This window comes from Lampetra fluviatilis, chromosome 14 (genome assembly GCF_964198595.1).
Source record: "Lampetra fluviatilis chromosome 14, kcLamFluv1.1, whole genome shotgun sequence".
NCBI lineage: Eukaryota > Metazoa > Chordata > Hyperoartia > Petromyzontiformes > Petromyzontidae > Lampetra > Lampetra fluviatilis.
This window is the reverse complement of record NC_136288.1, coordinates 752,423-767,754: the sequence shown is the minus strand read 5'-3', so window position 1 is coordinate 767,754 and position 15,332 is coordinate 752,423. Positions and strand designations below refer to the sequence as shown.

Sequence of the window (15,332 nt, the reverse complement as noted above, 5' to 3'; positions counted from 1 at the left end):
GAGCTCGCTCGAGAGTTGATGGTGCATTGGAATCTGTTCACGAGATTTACGTGGAATCGTGAGACCATAAGAGATGGCGACTGCCTGGGGAACACTTCAGTCAGCAATCGAAGATCAAGCCTGATGATGATGCGGGACAGCAGGACACGTGGAGGTACATCTAACAACTTCCCTGGTGGTCTGGTGATTAAAATTCGAAGCTCTCAGTGCTGCGGTCTGGATTCAGTTCCCTGTCACGGAATGAGGCTCTTGGTGGCTTTTTTAAAGCAGTTACACTTTTCCGTAAAGAAGAAAATAACTTTTTTTATTGCTTATAAAAAAGAGTTCCCTGACCGGGAATCGAACCCGGGCCGCGGCGGTGAGAGCGCCGAATCCTAACCACTAGACCACCAGGGAAGCTGGTTAAGGTGTCTCCACATGTCCTGCTGTCCTGGCACCTCCAACACCGGGAGCTCGCTCGAGAGTTGATGGATCAATGGAATCTGTTCACGGGATTGACTGTGGAATCGTGATACCATAAGAGATGGCGACTGCCTAGGAACACCTTCGGTCAGCAGTAGAAGTTCAAGCCTGGTGATAATGCGGGACAGCAGGACACGTGGAGGCACAATCACCAATTTCTCTGGTGTGGCAACTGGTTAGGTTTTGGCGCTCCCTCCGCCCCCACTCGGGCTCGAATCCCCGTGAGGGAAATAGTATTTTGGTTTCATTTTCAAAGCAGTTCCACGAATGCCTGAATTAAAAGTATGTATATTATTGATTAATTCGGTAAAGTCACGTAAATAGAAATAAAAAGCAAACAAAATACAAAGGACAATATTTTTTCATAGCAACAAAAATAAAAAATGAATGGAAAATCATTAAAGCAAAAAACCATACAATAAAAACATACGAAGACAAAATTAAAAATTAATTGAAAATAATAAAAGCAAAAAACCTTCGCATTTTTAATTGTATTTAACTCTTTTTATTGTTGGTTTTTTTCTTTCATAATTTTCAATGCATTTTTATATTTATTTTATTTTTATTCTTTTTAAATGCATTTTTTATTATTTTTTGTTTTTTATTTACATGACTTTACCTAACGAACCAAGAATATGAATTCCTGCAGTCACGAAAGTTTTAAGTAAAAAAATAGTTAACTTTTTTATTTACGTAAAAAGTGTTATTTGACAGGGATTCTTACCCAGGCCGCTGCGGTGAAATGGCAAATCCTAACCACTAGACTACCAGTGAAGCTGTTGGAGGTGCCTCCACGTGTCCTGCTGTCCTGGCACCTCCAACACCGGGAGCTCGCTCGAGAGTTGATGGATCAATGGAATCTGTTCACGGGATTGACTGTGGAATCGTGATACCATAAGAGATGGCGACTGCCTAGGAACACCTTCGGTCAGCAGTAGAAGTTCAAGCCTGGTGATAATGCGGGACAGCAGGACACGTGGAGGCACAATCACCAATTTCTCTGGTGTGGCAACTGGTTAGGTTTTGGCGCTCCCTCCGCCCCCACTCGGGCTCGAATCCCCGTGAGGGAAATAGTATTTTGGTTTCATTTTCAAAGCAGTTCCACGAATGCCTGAATTAAAAGTATGTATATTATTGATTAATTCGGTAAAGTCACGTAAATAGAAATAAAAAGCAAACAAAATACAAAGGACAATATTTTTTCATAGCAACAAAAATAAAAAATGAATGGAAAATCATAAAAGCAAAAAACCATACAATAAAAACATACGAAGACAAAATTAAAAATTAATTGAAAATAATAAAAGCAAAAAACCTTCGCATTTTTAATTGTATTTAACTATTTTTATTGTTGGTTTTTTCTTTCATAATTTTCAATGCATTTTTATATTTATTTTATTTTTATTCTTTTTAAATGCATTTTTTTATTATTTTTTGTTTTTTATTTACATGACTTTACCTAACGAACCAAGAATATGAATTCCTGCAGTCACGAAAGTTTTAAGTAAAAAAATAGTTAACTTTTTTATTTACGTAAAAAGTGTCCTTTGACAGGGATTCTTACCCAGGCCGCTGCGGTGAAATGGCAAATCCTAACCACTAGACTACCAGTGAAGCTGTTGGAGGTGCCTCCACGTGTCCTGCTATCCTGGCACCTCCAACACCGGGAGCTCGCTCGAGAGTTGATGGTGCATTGGAATCTGTTCACGAGATTTACGTGGAATCGTGAGACCATAAGAGATGGCGACTGCCTGGGGAACACTTCAGTCAGCAATCGAAGATCAAGCCTGATGTTGATGCGGGACAGCAGGACACGTGGAGGTACATCTAACAACTTCCCTGGTGGTCTGGTGATTAAAATTCGAAGCTCTCAGTGCTGCGGTCTGGATTCAGTTCGCTGTCACGGAATGAGGCTCTTGGTGTCTTTTTTAAAGCAGTTACACTTTTCCGTAAAGAAGAAAATAACTTTTTTTATTGCTTATAAAAAAGAGTTCCCTGACCGGGAATCGAACCCGGGCCGCGGCGGTGAGAGCGCCGAATCCTAACCACTAGACCACCAGGGAAGCTGGTTAAGGTGTCTCCACATGTCCTGCTGTCCTGGCACCTCCAACACCGGGAGCTCGCTCGAGAGTTGATGGATCAATGGAATCTGTTCACGGGATTGACTGTGGAATCGTGATACCATAAGAGATGGCGACTGCCTAGGAACACCTTCGGTCAGCAGTAGAAGTTCAAGCCTGGTGATAATGCGGGACAGCAGGACACGTGGAGGCACAATCACCACTTTCTCTGGTGTGGCAACTGGTTAGGTTTTGGCGCTCCCTCCGCCCCCGCTCGGGATCGAATCCCCGTGAGGGAAATAGTATTTTGGTTTCATTTTCAAAGCAGTTCCACGAATGCCTGAATTAAAAGTATGTATATTATTGATTAATTCGGTAAAGTCACGTAAATAGAAATAAAAAGCAAACAAAATACAAAGGACAATATTTTTTCATAGCAACAAAAATAAAAAATGAATGGAAATCATTAAAGCAAAAAACCATACAATAAAAACATACGAAGACAAAATTAAAAATTAATTGAAAATAATAAAAGCAAAAAACCTTCGCATTTTTAATTGTATTTAACTCTTTTTATTGTTGGTTTTTTTCTTTCATAATTTTCAATGCATTTTTATAATTATTTTATTTTTATTCTTTTTAAATGCATTTTTTATTATTTTTTGTTTTTTATTTACATGACTTTACCTAACGAACCAAGAATATGAATTCCTGCAGTCACGAAAGTTTTAAGTAAAAAAATAGTTAACTTTTTTATTTACGTAAAAAGTGTTCTTTGACAGGGATTCTTACCCAGGCCGCTGCGGTGAAATGGCAAATCCTAACCACTAGACTACCAGTGAAGCTGTTGGAGGTGCCTCCACGTGTCCTGCTATCCTGGCACCTCCAACACCGGGAGCTCGCTCGAGAGTTGATGGTGCATTGGAATCTGTTCACGAGATTTACGTGGAATCGTGAGACCATAAGAGATGGCGACTGCCTGGGGAACACTTCAGTCAGCAATCGAAGATCAAGCCTGATGATGATGCGGGACAGCAGGACACGTGGAGGTACATCTAACAACTTCCCTGGTGATCTGGTGATTAAAATTCGAAGCTCTCAGTGCTGCGGTCTGGATTCAGTTCGCTGTCACGGAATGAGGCTCTTGGTGTCTTTTTTAAAGCAGTTACACTTTTCCGTAAAGAAGAAAATAACTTTTTTTATTGCTTATAAAAAAGAGTTCCCTGACCGGGAATCGAACCCGGGCCACGGCGGTGAGAGCGCCGAATCCTAACCACTAGACCACCAGGGAAGCTGGTTAAGGTGTCTCCACATGTCCTGCTGTCCTGGCACCTCCAACACCGGGAGCTCGCTCGAGAGTTGATGGATCAATGGAATCTGTTCACGGGATTGACTGTGGAATCGTGATACCATAAGAGATGGCGACTGCCTAGGAACACCTTCGGTCAGCAGTAGAAGTTCAAGCCTGGTGATAATGCGGGACAGCAGGACAAGTGGAGGCACAATCACCAATTTCTCTGGTGTGGCAACTGGTTAGGTTTTGGCGCTCCCTCCGCCCCCGCTCGGGATCGAATCCCCGTGAGGGAAATAGTATTTTGGTTTCATTTTCAAAGCAGTTCCACGAATGCCTGAATTAAAAATATGTATATTATTGATTAATTCGGTAAAGCCACGTAAATAGAAATAAAAAGCAAACAAAATACAAAGGACAATATTTTTTCATAGCAACAAAAATAAAAAATGAATGGAAAATCATAAAAGCAAAAAACCATACAATAAAAACATACGAAGACAAAATTAAAAATTAATTGAAAATAATAAAAGCAAAAAACCTTCGCATTTTTAATTGTATTTAACTATTTTTATTGTTGGTTTTTTCTTTCATAATTTTCAATGCATTTTTATATTTATTTTATTTTTATTCTTTTTAAATGCATTTTTTTATTATTTTTTGTTTTTTATTTACATGACTTTACCTAACGAACCAAGAATATGAATTCCTGCAGTCACGAAAGTTTTAAGTAAAAAAATAGTTAACTTTTTTATTTACGTAAAAAGTGTTCTTTGACAGGGATTCTTACCCAGGCCGCTGCGGTGAAATGGCAAATCCTAACCACTAGACTACCAGTGAAGCTGTTGGAGGTGCCTCCACGTGTCCTGCTATCCTGGCACCTCCAACACCGGGAGCTCGCTCGAGAGTTGATGGTGCATTGGAATCTGTTCACGGGATTGACTGTGGAATCGTGATACCATAAGAGATGGCGACTGCCTGGGGAACACTTCAGTCAGCAATCGAAGATCAAGCCTGATGTTGATGCGGGACAGCAGGACACGTGGAGGTACATCTAACAACTTCCCTGGTGGTCTGGTGATTAAAATTCGAAGCTCTCAGTGCTGCGGTCTGGATTCAGTTCGCTGTCACGGAATGAGGCTCTTGGTGTCTTTTTTAAAGCAGTTACACTTTTCCGTAAAGAAGAAAATAACTTTTTTTATTGCTTATAAAAAAGAGTTCCCTGACCGGGAATCGAACCCGGGCCGCGGCGGTGAGAGCGCCGAATCCTAACCACTAGACCACCAGGGAAGCTGGTTAAGGTGTCTCCACATGTCCTGCTGTCCTGGCACCTCCAACACCGGGAGCTCGCTCGAGAGTTGATGGATCAATGGAATCTGTTCACGGGATTGACTGTGGAATCGTGATACCATAAGAGATGGCGACTGCCTAGGAACACCTTCGGTCAGCAGTAGAAGTTCAAGCCTGGTGATAATGCGGGACAGCAGGACACGTGGAGGCACAATCACCACTTTCTCTGGTGTGGCAACTGGTTAGGTTTTGGCGCTCCCTCCGCCCCCGCTCGGGATCGAATCCCCGTGAGGGAAATAGTATTTTGGTTTCATTTTCAAAGCAGTTCCACGAATGCCTGAATTAAAAGTATGTATATTATTGATTAATTCGGTAAAGTCACGTAAATAGAAATAAAAAGCAAACAAAATACAAAGGACAATATTTTTTTATAGCAACAAAAATAAAAAATGAATGGAAATCATTAAAGCAAAAAACCATACAATAAAAACATACGAAGACAAAATTAAAAATTAATTGAAAATAATAAAAGCAAAAAACCTTCGCATTTTTAATTGTATTTAACTCTTTTTATTGTTGGTTTTTTTCTTTCATAATTTTCAATGCATTTTTATATTTATTTTATTTTTATTCTTTTTAAATGCATTTTTTATTATTTTTTGTTTTTTATTTACATGACTTTACCTAACGAACCAAGAATATGAATTCCTGCAGTCACGAAAGTTTTAAGTAAAAAAATAGTTAACTTTTTTATTTACGTAAAAAGTGTTCTTTGACAGGGATTCTTACCCAGGCCGCTGCGGTGAAATGGCAAATCCTAACCACTAGACTACCAGTGAAGCTGTTGGAGGTGCCTCCACGTGTCCTGCTATCCTGGCACCTCCAACACCGGGAGCTCGCTCGAGAGTTGATGGTGCATTGGAATCTGTTCACGAGATTTACGTGGAATCGTGAGACCATAAGAGATGGCGACTGCCTGGGGAACACTTCAGTCAGCAATCGAAGATCAAGCCTGATGATGATGCGGGACAGCAGGACACGTGGAGGTACATCTAACAACTTCCCTGGTGATCTGGTGATTAAAATTCGAAGCTCTCAGTGCTGCGGTCTGGATTCAGTTCGCTGTCACGGAATGAGGCTCTTGGTGTCTTTTTTAAAGCAGTTACACTTTTCCGTAAAGAAGAAAATAACTTTTTTTATTGCTTATAAAAAAGTGTTCCCTGACCGGGAATCGAACCCGGGCCGCGGCGGTGAGAGCGCCGAATCCTAACCACTAGACCACCAGGGAAGCTGGTTAAGGTGTCTCCACATGTCCTGCTGTCCTGGCACCTCCAACACCGGGAGCTCGCTCGAGAGTTGATGGATCAATGGAATCTGTTCACGGGATTGACTGTGGAATCGTGATACCATAAGAGATGGCGACTGCCTAGGAACACCTTCGGTCAGCAGTAGAAGTTCAAGCCTGGTGATAATGCGGGACAGCAGGACACGTGGAGGCACAATCACCAATTTCTCTGGTGTGGCAACTGGTTAGGTTTTGGCGCTCCCTCCGCCCCCGCTCGGGATCGAATCCCCGTGAGGGAAATAGTATTTTGGTTTCATTTTCAAAGCAGTTCCACGAATGCCTGAATTAAAAGTATGTATATTATTGATTAATTCGGTAAAGTCACGTAAATAGAAATAAAAAGCAAACAAAATGCAAAGGACAATATTTTTTCATAGCAACAAAAATAAAAAATGAATGGAAAATCATAAAAGCAAAAAACCATACAATAAAAACATACGAAGTCAAAATTAAAAATTAATTGAAAATAATAAAAGCAAAAAACCTTCGCATTTTTAATTGTATTTAACTCTTTTTATTGTTGGTTTTTTTCTTTCATAATTTTCAATGCATTTTTATATTTATTTTATTTTTATTCTTTTTAAATGCATTTTTTATTATTTTTTGTTTTTTATTTACATGACTTTACCTAACGAACCAAGAATATGAATTCCTGCAGTCACGAAAGTTTTAAGTAAAAAAATAGTTAACTTTTTTATTTACGTAAAAAGTGTTCTTTGACAGGGATTCTTACCCAGGCCGCTGCGGTGAAATGGCAAATCCTAACCACTAGACTACCAGTGAAGCTGTTGGAGGTGCCTCCACGTGTCCTGCTATCCTGGCACCTCCAACACCGGGAGCTCGCTCGAGAGTTGATGGTGCATTGGAATCTGTTCACGAGATTTACGTGGAATCGTGAGACCATAAGAGATGGCGACTGCCTGGGGAACACTTCAGTCAGCAATCGAAGATCAAGCCTGATGATGATGCGGGACAGCAGGACACGTGGAGGTACATCTAACAACTTCCCTGGTGGTCTGGTGATTAAAATTCGAAGCTCTCAGTGCTGCGGTCTGGATTCAGTTCGCTGTCACGGAATGAGGCTCTTGGTGTCTTTTTTAAAGCAGTTACACTTTTCCGTAAAGAAGAAAATAACTTTTTTATTGCTTATAAAAAAGAGTTCCCTGACCGGGAATCGAACCCGGGCCGCGGCGGTGAGAGCGCCGAATCCTAACCACTAGACCACCAGGGAAGCTGGTTAAGGTGTCTCCACATGTCCTGCTGTCCTGGCACCTCCAACACCGGGAGCTCGCTCGAGAGTTGATGGATCAATGGAATCTGTTCACGGGATTGACTGTGGAATCGTGATACCATAAGAGATGGCGACTGCCTAGGAACACCTTCGGTCAGCAGTAGAAGTTCAAGCCTGGTGATAATGCGGGACAGCAGGACACGTGGAGGCACAATCACCAATTTCTCTGGTGTGGCAACTGGTTAGGTTTTGGCGCTCCCTCCGCCCCCGCTCGGGATCGAATCCCCGTGAGGGAAATTGTATTTTGGTTTCATTTTCAAAGCAGTTCCACGAATGCCTGAATTAAAAGTATGTATATTATTGATTAATTCGGTAAAGTCACGTAAATAGAAATAAAAAGCAAACAAAATACAAAGGACAATATTTTTTCATAGCAACAAAAATAAAAAATGAATGGAAAATCATAAAAGCAAAAAACCATACAATAAAAACATACGAAGACAAAATTAAAAATTAATTGAAAATAATAAAAGCAAAAAACCTTCGCATTTTTAATTGTATTTAACTCTTTTTATTGTTGGTTTTTTTCTTTCATAATTTTCAATGCATTTTTATATTTATTTTATTTTTATTTTTTTAAAATGCATTTTTTATTATTTTTTGTTTTTTATTTACTTGACTTTACCTAACGAACCAAGAATATGAATTCCTGCAGTCACGAAAGTTTTAAGTAAAAAAATAGTTAACTTTTTTATTTACGTAAAAAGTGTTCTTTGACAGGGATTCTTACCCAGGCCGCGGCGGTGAAATGGCAAATCCTAACCACTAGACTACCAGTGAAGCTGTTGGAGGTGCCTCCACGTGTCCTGCTATCCTGGCACCTCCAACACCGGGAGCTCGCTCGAGAGTTGATGGTGCATTGGAATCTGTTCACGAGATTTACGTGGAATCGTGAGACCATAAGAGATGGCGACTGCCTGGGGAACACTTCAGTCAGCAATCGAAGATCAAGCCTGATGATGATGCGGGACAGCAGGACACGTGGAGGTACATCTAACAACTTCCCTGGTGGTCTGGTGATTAAAATTCGAAGCTCTCAGTGCTGCGGTCTGGATTCAGTTCCCTGTCACGGAATGAGGCTCTTGGTGGCTTTTTTAAAGCAGTTACACTTTTCCGTAAAGAAGAAAATAACTTTTTTTATTGCTTATAAAAAAGAGTTCCCTGACCGGGAATCGAACCCGGGCCGCGGCGGTGAGAGCGCCGAATCCTTACCACTAGACCACCAGGGAAGCTGGTTAAGGTGTCTCCACATGTCCTGCTGTCCTGGCACCTCCAACACCGGGAGCTCGCTCGAGAGTTGATGGATCAATGGAATCTGTTCACGGGATTGACTGTGGAATCGTGATACCATAAGAGATGGCGACTGCCTAGGAACACCTTCGGTCAGCAGTAGAAGTTCAAGCCTGGTGATAATGCGGGACAGCAGGACACGTGGAGGCACAATCACCAATTTCTCTGGTGTGGCAACTGGTTAGGTTTTGGCGCTCCCTCCGCCCCCACTCGGGCTCGAATCCCCGTGAGGGAAATAGTATTTTGGTTTCATTTTCAAAGCAGTTCCACGAATGCCTGAATTAAAAGTATGTATATTATTGATTAATTCGGTAAAGTCACGTAAATAGAAATGAAAAGCAAACAAAATACAAAGGACAATATTTTTTCATAGCAACAAAAATAAAAAATGAATGGAAAATCATTAAAGCAAAAAACCATACAATAAAAACATACGAAGACAAAATTAAAAATTAATTGAAAATAATAAAAGCAAAAAACCTTCGCATTTTTAATTGTATTTAACTCTTTTTATTGTTGGTTTTTTTCTTTCATAATTTTCAATGCATTTTTATATTTATTTTATTTTTATTTTTTTAAAATGCATTTTTTATTATTTTTTGTTTTTTATTTACTTGACTTTACCTAACGAACCAAGAATATGAATTCCTGCAGTCACGGAAGTTTTAAGTAAAAAAATAGTTAACTTTTTTATTTACGTAAAAAGTGTTCTTTGACAGGGATTCTTACCCAGGCCGCGGCGGTGAAATGGCAAATCCTAACCACTAGACTACCACTGAAGCTGTTGGAGGTGCCTCCACGTGTCCTGCTATCCTGGCACCTCCAACACCGGGAGCTCGCTCGAGAGTTGATGGTGCATTGGAATCTGTTCACGAGATTTACGTGGAATCGTGAGACCATAAGAGATGGCGACTGCCTGGGGAACACTTCAGTCAGCAATCGAAGATCAAGCCTGATGATGATGCGGGACAGCAGGACACGTGGAGGTACATCTAACAACTTCCCTGGTGGTCTGGTGATTAAAATTCGAAGCTCTCAGTGCTGCGGTCTGGATTCAGTTCCCTGTCACGGAATGAGGCTCTTGGTGGCTTTTTTAAAGCAGTTACACTTTTCCGTAAAGAAGAAAATAACTTTTTTTATTGCTTATAAAAAAGAGTTCCCTGACCGGGAATCGAACCCGGGCCGCGGCGGTGAGAGCGCCGAATCCTAACCACTAGACCACCAGGGAAGCTGGTTAAGGTGTCTCCACATGTCCTGCTGTCCTGGCACCTCCAACACCGGGAGCTCGCTCGAGAGTTGATGGATCAATGGAATCTGTTCACGGGATTGACTGTGGAATCGTGATACCATAAGAGATGGCGACTGCCTAGGAACACCTTCGGTCAGCAGTAGAAGTTCAAGCCTGGTGATAATGCGGGACAGCAGGACACGTGGAGGCACAATCACCAATTTCTCTGGTGTGGCAACTGGTTAGGTTTTGGCGCTCCCTCCGCCCCCACTCGGGCTCGAATCCCCGTGAGGGAAATAGTATTTTGGTTTCATTTTCAAAGCAGTTCCACGAATGCCTGAATTAAAAGTATGTATATTATTGATTAATTCGGTAAAGTCACGTAAATAGAAATAAAAAGCAAACAAAATACAAAGGACAATATTTTTTCATAGCAACAAAAATAAAAAATGAATGGAAAATCATTAAAGCAAAAAACCATACAATAAAAACATACGAAGACAAAATTAAAAATTAATTGAAAATAATAAAAGCAAAAAACCTTCGCATTTTTAATTGTATTTAACTCTTTTTATTGTTGGTTTTTTTCTTTCATAATTTTCAATGCATTTTTATATTTATTTTATTTTTATTCTTTTTAAATGCATTTTTTATTATTTTTTGTTTTTTATTTACATGACTTTACCTAACGAACCAAGAATATGAATTCCTGCAGTCACGAAAGTTTTAAGTAAAAAAATAGTTAACTTTTTTATTTACGTAAAAAGTGTTATTTGACAGGGATTCTTACCCAGGCCGCTGCGGTGAAATGGCAAATCCTAACCACTAGACTACCAGTGAAGCTGTTGGAGGTGCCTCCACGTGTCCTGCTATCCTGGCACCTCCAACACCGGGAGCTCGCTCGAGAGTTGATGGTGCATTGGAATTTGTTCACGAGATTTACGTGGAATCGTGAGACCATAAGAGATGGCGACTGCCTGGGGAACACTTCAGTCAGCAATCGAAGATCAAGCCTGATGATGATGCGGGACAGCAGGACACGTGGAGGTACATCTAACAACTTCCCTGGTGGTCTGGTGATTAAAATTCGAAGCTCTCAGTGCTGCGGTCTGGATTCAGTTCGCTGTCACGGAATGAGGCTCTTGGTGTCTTTTTTAAAGCAGTTACACTTTTCCGTAAAGAAGAAAATAACTTTTTTTATTGCTTATAAAAAAGAGTTCCCTGACCGGGAATCGAACCCGGGCCACGGCGGTGAGAGCGCCGAATCCTAACCACTAGACCACCAGGGAAGCTGGTTAAGGTGTCTCCACATGTCCTGCTGTCCTGGCACCTCCAACACCGGGAGCTCGCTCGAGAGTTGATGGATCAATGGAATCTGTTCACGGGATTGACTGTGGAATCGTGATACCATAAGAGATGGCGACTGCCTAGGAACACCTTCGGTCAGCAGTAGAAGTTCAAGCCTGGTGATAATGCGGGACAGCAGGACAAGTGGAGGCACAATCACCAATTTCTCTGGTGTGGCAACTGGTTAGGTTTTGGCGCTCCCTCCGCCCCCGCTCGGGATCGAATCCCCGTGAGGGAAATAGTATTTTGGTTTCATTTTCAAAGCAGTTCCACGAATGCCTGAATTAAAAGTATGTATATTATTGATTAATTCGGTAAAGCCACGTAAATAGAAATAAAAAGCAAACAAAATACAAAGGACAATATTTTTTCATAGCAACAAAAATAAAAAATGAATGGAAAATCATAAAAGCAAAAAACCATACAATAAAAACATACGAAGACAAAATTAAAAATTAATTGAAAATAATAAAAGCAAAAAACCTTCGCATTTTTAATTGTATTTAACTATTTTTATTGTTGGTTTTTTCTTTCATAATTTTCAATGCATTTTTATATTTATTTTATTTTTATTCTTTTTAAATGCATTTTTTTATTATTTTTTGTTTTTTATTTACATGACTTTACCTAACGAACCAAGAATATGAATTCCTGCAGTCACGAAAGTTTTAAGTAAAAAAATAGTTAACTTTTTTATTTACGTAAAAAGTGTTCTTTGACAGGGATTCTTACCCAGGCCGCTGCGGTGAAATGGCAAATCCTAACCACTAGACTACCAGTGAAGCTGTTGGAGGTGCCTCCACGTGTCCTGCTATCCTGGCACCTCCAACACCGGGAGCTCGCTCGAGAGTTGATGGTGCATTGGAATCTGTTCACGAGATTTACGTGGAATCGTGAGACCATAAGAGATGGCGACTGCCTGGGGAACACTTCAGTCAGCAATCGAAGATCAAGCCTGATGTTGATGCGGGACAGCAGGACACGTGGAGGTACATCTAACAACTTCCCTGGTGGTCTGGTGATTAAAATTCGAAGCTCTCAGTGCTGCGGTCTGGATTCAGTTCGCTGTCACGGAATGAGGCTCTTGGTGTCTTTTTTAAAGCAGTTACACTTTTCCGTAAAGAAGAAAATAACTTTTTTTATTGCTTATAAAAAAGAGTTCCCTGACCGGGAATCGAACCCGGGCCGCGGCGGTGAGAGCGCCGAATCCTAACCACTAGACCACCAGGGAAGCTGGTTAAGGTGTCTCCACATGTCCTGCTGTCCTGGCACCTCCAACACCGGGAGCTCGCTCGAGAGTTGATGGATCAATGGAATCTGTTCACGGGATTGACTGTGGAATCGTGATACCATAAGAGATGGCGACTGCCTAGGAACACCTTCGGTCAGCAGTAGAAGTTCAAGCCTGGTGATAATGCGGGACAGCAGGACACGTGGAGGCACAATCACCACTTTCTCTGGTGTGGCAACTGGTTAGGTTTTGGCGCTCCCTCCGCCCCCGCTCGGGATCGAATCCCCGTGAGGGAAATAGTATTTTGGTTTCATTTTCAAAGCAGTTCCACGAATGCCTGAATTAAAAGTATGTATATTATTGATTAATTCGGTAAAGTCACGTAAATAGAAATAAAAAGCAAACAAAATATAAAGGACAATATTTTTTCATAGCAACAAAAATAAAAAATGAATGGAAATCATTAAAGCAAAAAACCATACAATAAAAACATACGAAGACAAAATTAAAAATTAATTGAAAATAATAAAAGCAAAAAACCTTCGCATTTTTAATTGTATTTAACTCTTTTTATTGTTGGTTTTTTTCTTTCATAATTTTCAATGCATTTTTATATTTATTTTATTTTTATTCTTTTTAAATGCATTTTTTATTATTTTTTGTTTTTTATTTACATGACTTTACCTAACGAACCAAGAATATGAATTCCTGCAGTCACGAAAGTTTTAAGTAAAAAAATAGTTAACTTTTTTATTTACGTAAAAAGTGTTCTTTGACAGGGATTCTTACCCAGGCCGCTGCGGTGAAATGGCAAATCCTAACCACTAGACTACCAGTGAAGCTGTTGGAGGTGCCTCCACGTGTCCTGCTATCCTGGCACCTCCAACACCGGGAGCTCGCTCGAGAGTTGATGGTGCATTGGAATCTGTTCACGAGATTTACGTGGAATCGTGAGACCATAAGAGATGGCGACTGCCTGGGGAACACTTCAGTCAGCAATCGAAGATCAAGCCTGATGATGATGCGGGACAGCAGGACACGTGGAGGTACATCTAACAACTTCCCTGGTGATCTGGTGATTAAAATTCGAAGCTCTCAGTGCTGCGGTCTGGATTCAGTTCGCTGTCACGGAATGAGGCTCTTGGTGTCTTTTTTAAAGCAGTTACACTTTTCCGTAAAGAAGAAAATAACTTTTTTTATTGCTTATAAAAAAGAGTTCCCTGACCGGGAATCGAACCCGGGCCGCGGCGGTGAGAGCGCCGAATCCTAACCACTAGACCACCAGGGAAGCTGGTTAAGGTGTCTCCACATGTCCTGCTGTCCTGGCACCTCCAACACCGGGAGCTCGCTCGAGAGTTGATGGATCAATGGAATCTGTTCACGGGATTGACTGTGGAATCGTGATACCATAAGAGATGGCGACTGCCTAGGAACACCTTCGGTCAGCAGTAGAAGTTCAAGCCTGGTGATAATGCGGGACAGCAGGACACGTGGAGGCACAATCACCAATTTCTCTGGTGTGGCAACTGGTTAGGTTTTGGCGCTCCCTCCGCCCCCGCTCGGGATCGAATCCCCGTGAGGGAAATAGTATTTTGGTTTCATTTTCAAAGCAGTTCCACGAATGCCTGAATTAAAAGTATGTATATTATTGATTAATTCGGTAAAGTCACGTAAATAGAAATAAAAAGCAAACAAAATACAAAGGACAATATTTTTTCATAGCAACAAAAATAAAAAATGAATGGAAAATCATAAAAGCAAAAAACCATACAATAAAAACATACGAAGACAAAATTAAAAATTAATTGAAAATAATAAAAGCAAAAAACCTTCGCATTTTTAATTGTATTTAACTCTTTTTATTGTTGTTTTTTTTCTTTCATAATTTTCAATGCATTTTTATATTTATTTTATTTTTATTTTTTTTAAATGCATTTTTTATTATTTTTTGTTTTTTATTTACATGACTTTACCTAACGAACCAAGAATATGAATTCCTGCAGTCACGAAAGTTTTAAGTAAAAAAATAGTTAACTTTTTTATTTACGTAAAAAGTGTTCTTTGACAGGGATTCTTACCCAGGCCGCTGCGGTGAAATGGCAAATCCTAACCACTAGACTACCAGTGAAGCTGTTGGAGGTGCCTCCACGTGTCCTGCTATCCTGGCACCTCCAACACCGGGAGCTCGCTCGAGAGTTGATGGTGCATTGGAATCTGTTCACGAGATTTACGTGGAATCGTGAGACCATAAGAGATGGCGACTGCCTGGGGAACACTTCAGTCAGCAATCGAAGATCAAGCCTGATGATGATGCGGGACAGCAGGACACGTGGAGGTACATCTAACAACTTCCCTGGTGGTCTGGTGATTAAAATTCGAAGCTCTCAGTGCTGCGGTCTGGATTCAGTTCCCTGTCACGGAATGAGGCTCTTGGTGGCTTTTTTAAAGCAGTTACACTTTTCCGTAAAGAAGAAAATAACTTTTTTTATTGCTTATA

At 40.6% G+C, this 15,332-nt stretch overlaps 11 non-coding genes across 11 annotated transcripts; all 11 read right to left on the bottom strand.

Annotated features, from left to right (window-relative positions):
* Positions 1-324: 324 nt before the first annotated feature.
* TRNAE-CUC (transfer RNA glutamic acid (anticodon CUC)) lies at positions 325-396 on the bottom strand. The gene has a single exon. It is a non-coding gene; the product is annotated as a tRNA-Glu (tRNA).
* A 2,057-nt stretch (positions 397-2,453) lies between these two features.
* Positions 2,454-2,525, bottom strand: TRNAE-CUC (transfer RNA glutamic acid (anticodon CUC)). The gene has a single exon. It is a non-coding gene; the product is annotated as a tRNA-Glu (tRNA).
* A 1,216-nt stretch (positions 2,526-3,741) lies between these two features.
* On the bottom strand, positions 3,742-3,813 carry TRNAE-CUC (transfer RNA glutamic acid (anticodon CUC)). The gene has a single exon. It is a non-coding gene; the product is annotated as a tRNA-Glu (tRNA).
* A 1,218-nt stretch (positions 3,814-5,031) lies between these two features.
* Positions 5,032-5,103, bottom strand: TRNAE-CUC (transfer RNA glutamic acid (anticodon CUC)). The gene has a single exon. It is a non-coding gene; the product is annotated as a tRNA-Glu (tRNA).
* Positions 5,104-6,319: 1,216 nt separating this feature from the next.
* TRNAE-CUC (transfer RNA glutamic acid (anticodon CUC)) lies at positions 6,320-6,391 on the bottom strand. Its single transcript has one exon. It is a non-coding gene; the product is annotated as a tRNA-Glu (tRNA).
* Positions 6,392-7,607: 1,216 nt separating this feature from the next.
* TRNAE-CUC (transfer RNA glutamic acid (anticodon CUC)) lies at positions 7,608-7,679 on the bottom strand. Its single transcript has one exon. It is a non-coding gene; the product is annotated as a tRNA-Glu (tRNA).
* A 1,217-nt stretch (positions 7,680-8,896) lies between these two features.
* TRNAE-CUC (transfer RNA glutamic acid (anticodon CUC)) lies at positions 8,897-8,968 on the bottom strand. The gene has a single exon. It is a non-coding gene; the product is annotated as a tRNA-Glu (tRNA).
* Positions 8,969-10,185: 1,217 nt separating this feature from the next.
* TRNAE-CUC (transfer RNA glutamic acid (anticodon CUC)) lies at positions 10,186-10,257 on the bottom strand. The gene has a single exon. It is a non-coding gene; the product is annotated as a tRNA-Glu (tRNA).
* Positions 10,258-11,474: 1,217 nt separating this feature from the next.
* Positions 11,475-11,546, bottom strand: TRNAE-CUC (transfer RNA glutamic acid (anticodon CUC)). The gene has a single exon. It is a non-coding gene; the product is annotated as a tRNA-Glu (tRNA).
* A 1,217-nt stretch (positions 11,547-12,763) lies between these two features.
* TRNAE-CUC (transfer RNA glutamic acid (anticodon CUC)) lies at positions 12,764-12,835 on the bottom strand. Its single transcript has one exon. It is a non-coding gene; the product is annotated as a tRNA-Glu (tRNA).
* Positions 12,836-14,051: 1,216 nt separating this feature from the next.
* On the bottom strand, positions 14,052-14,123 carry TRNAE-CUC (transfer RNA glutamic acid (anticodon CUC)). The gene has a single exon. It is a non-coding gene; the product is annotated as a tRNA-Glu (tRNA).
* Positions 14,124-15,332: the final 1,209 nt, after the last annotated feature.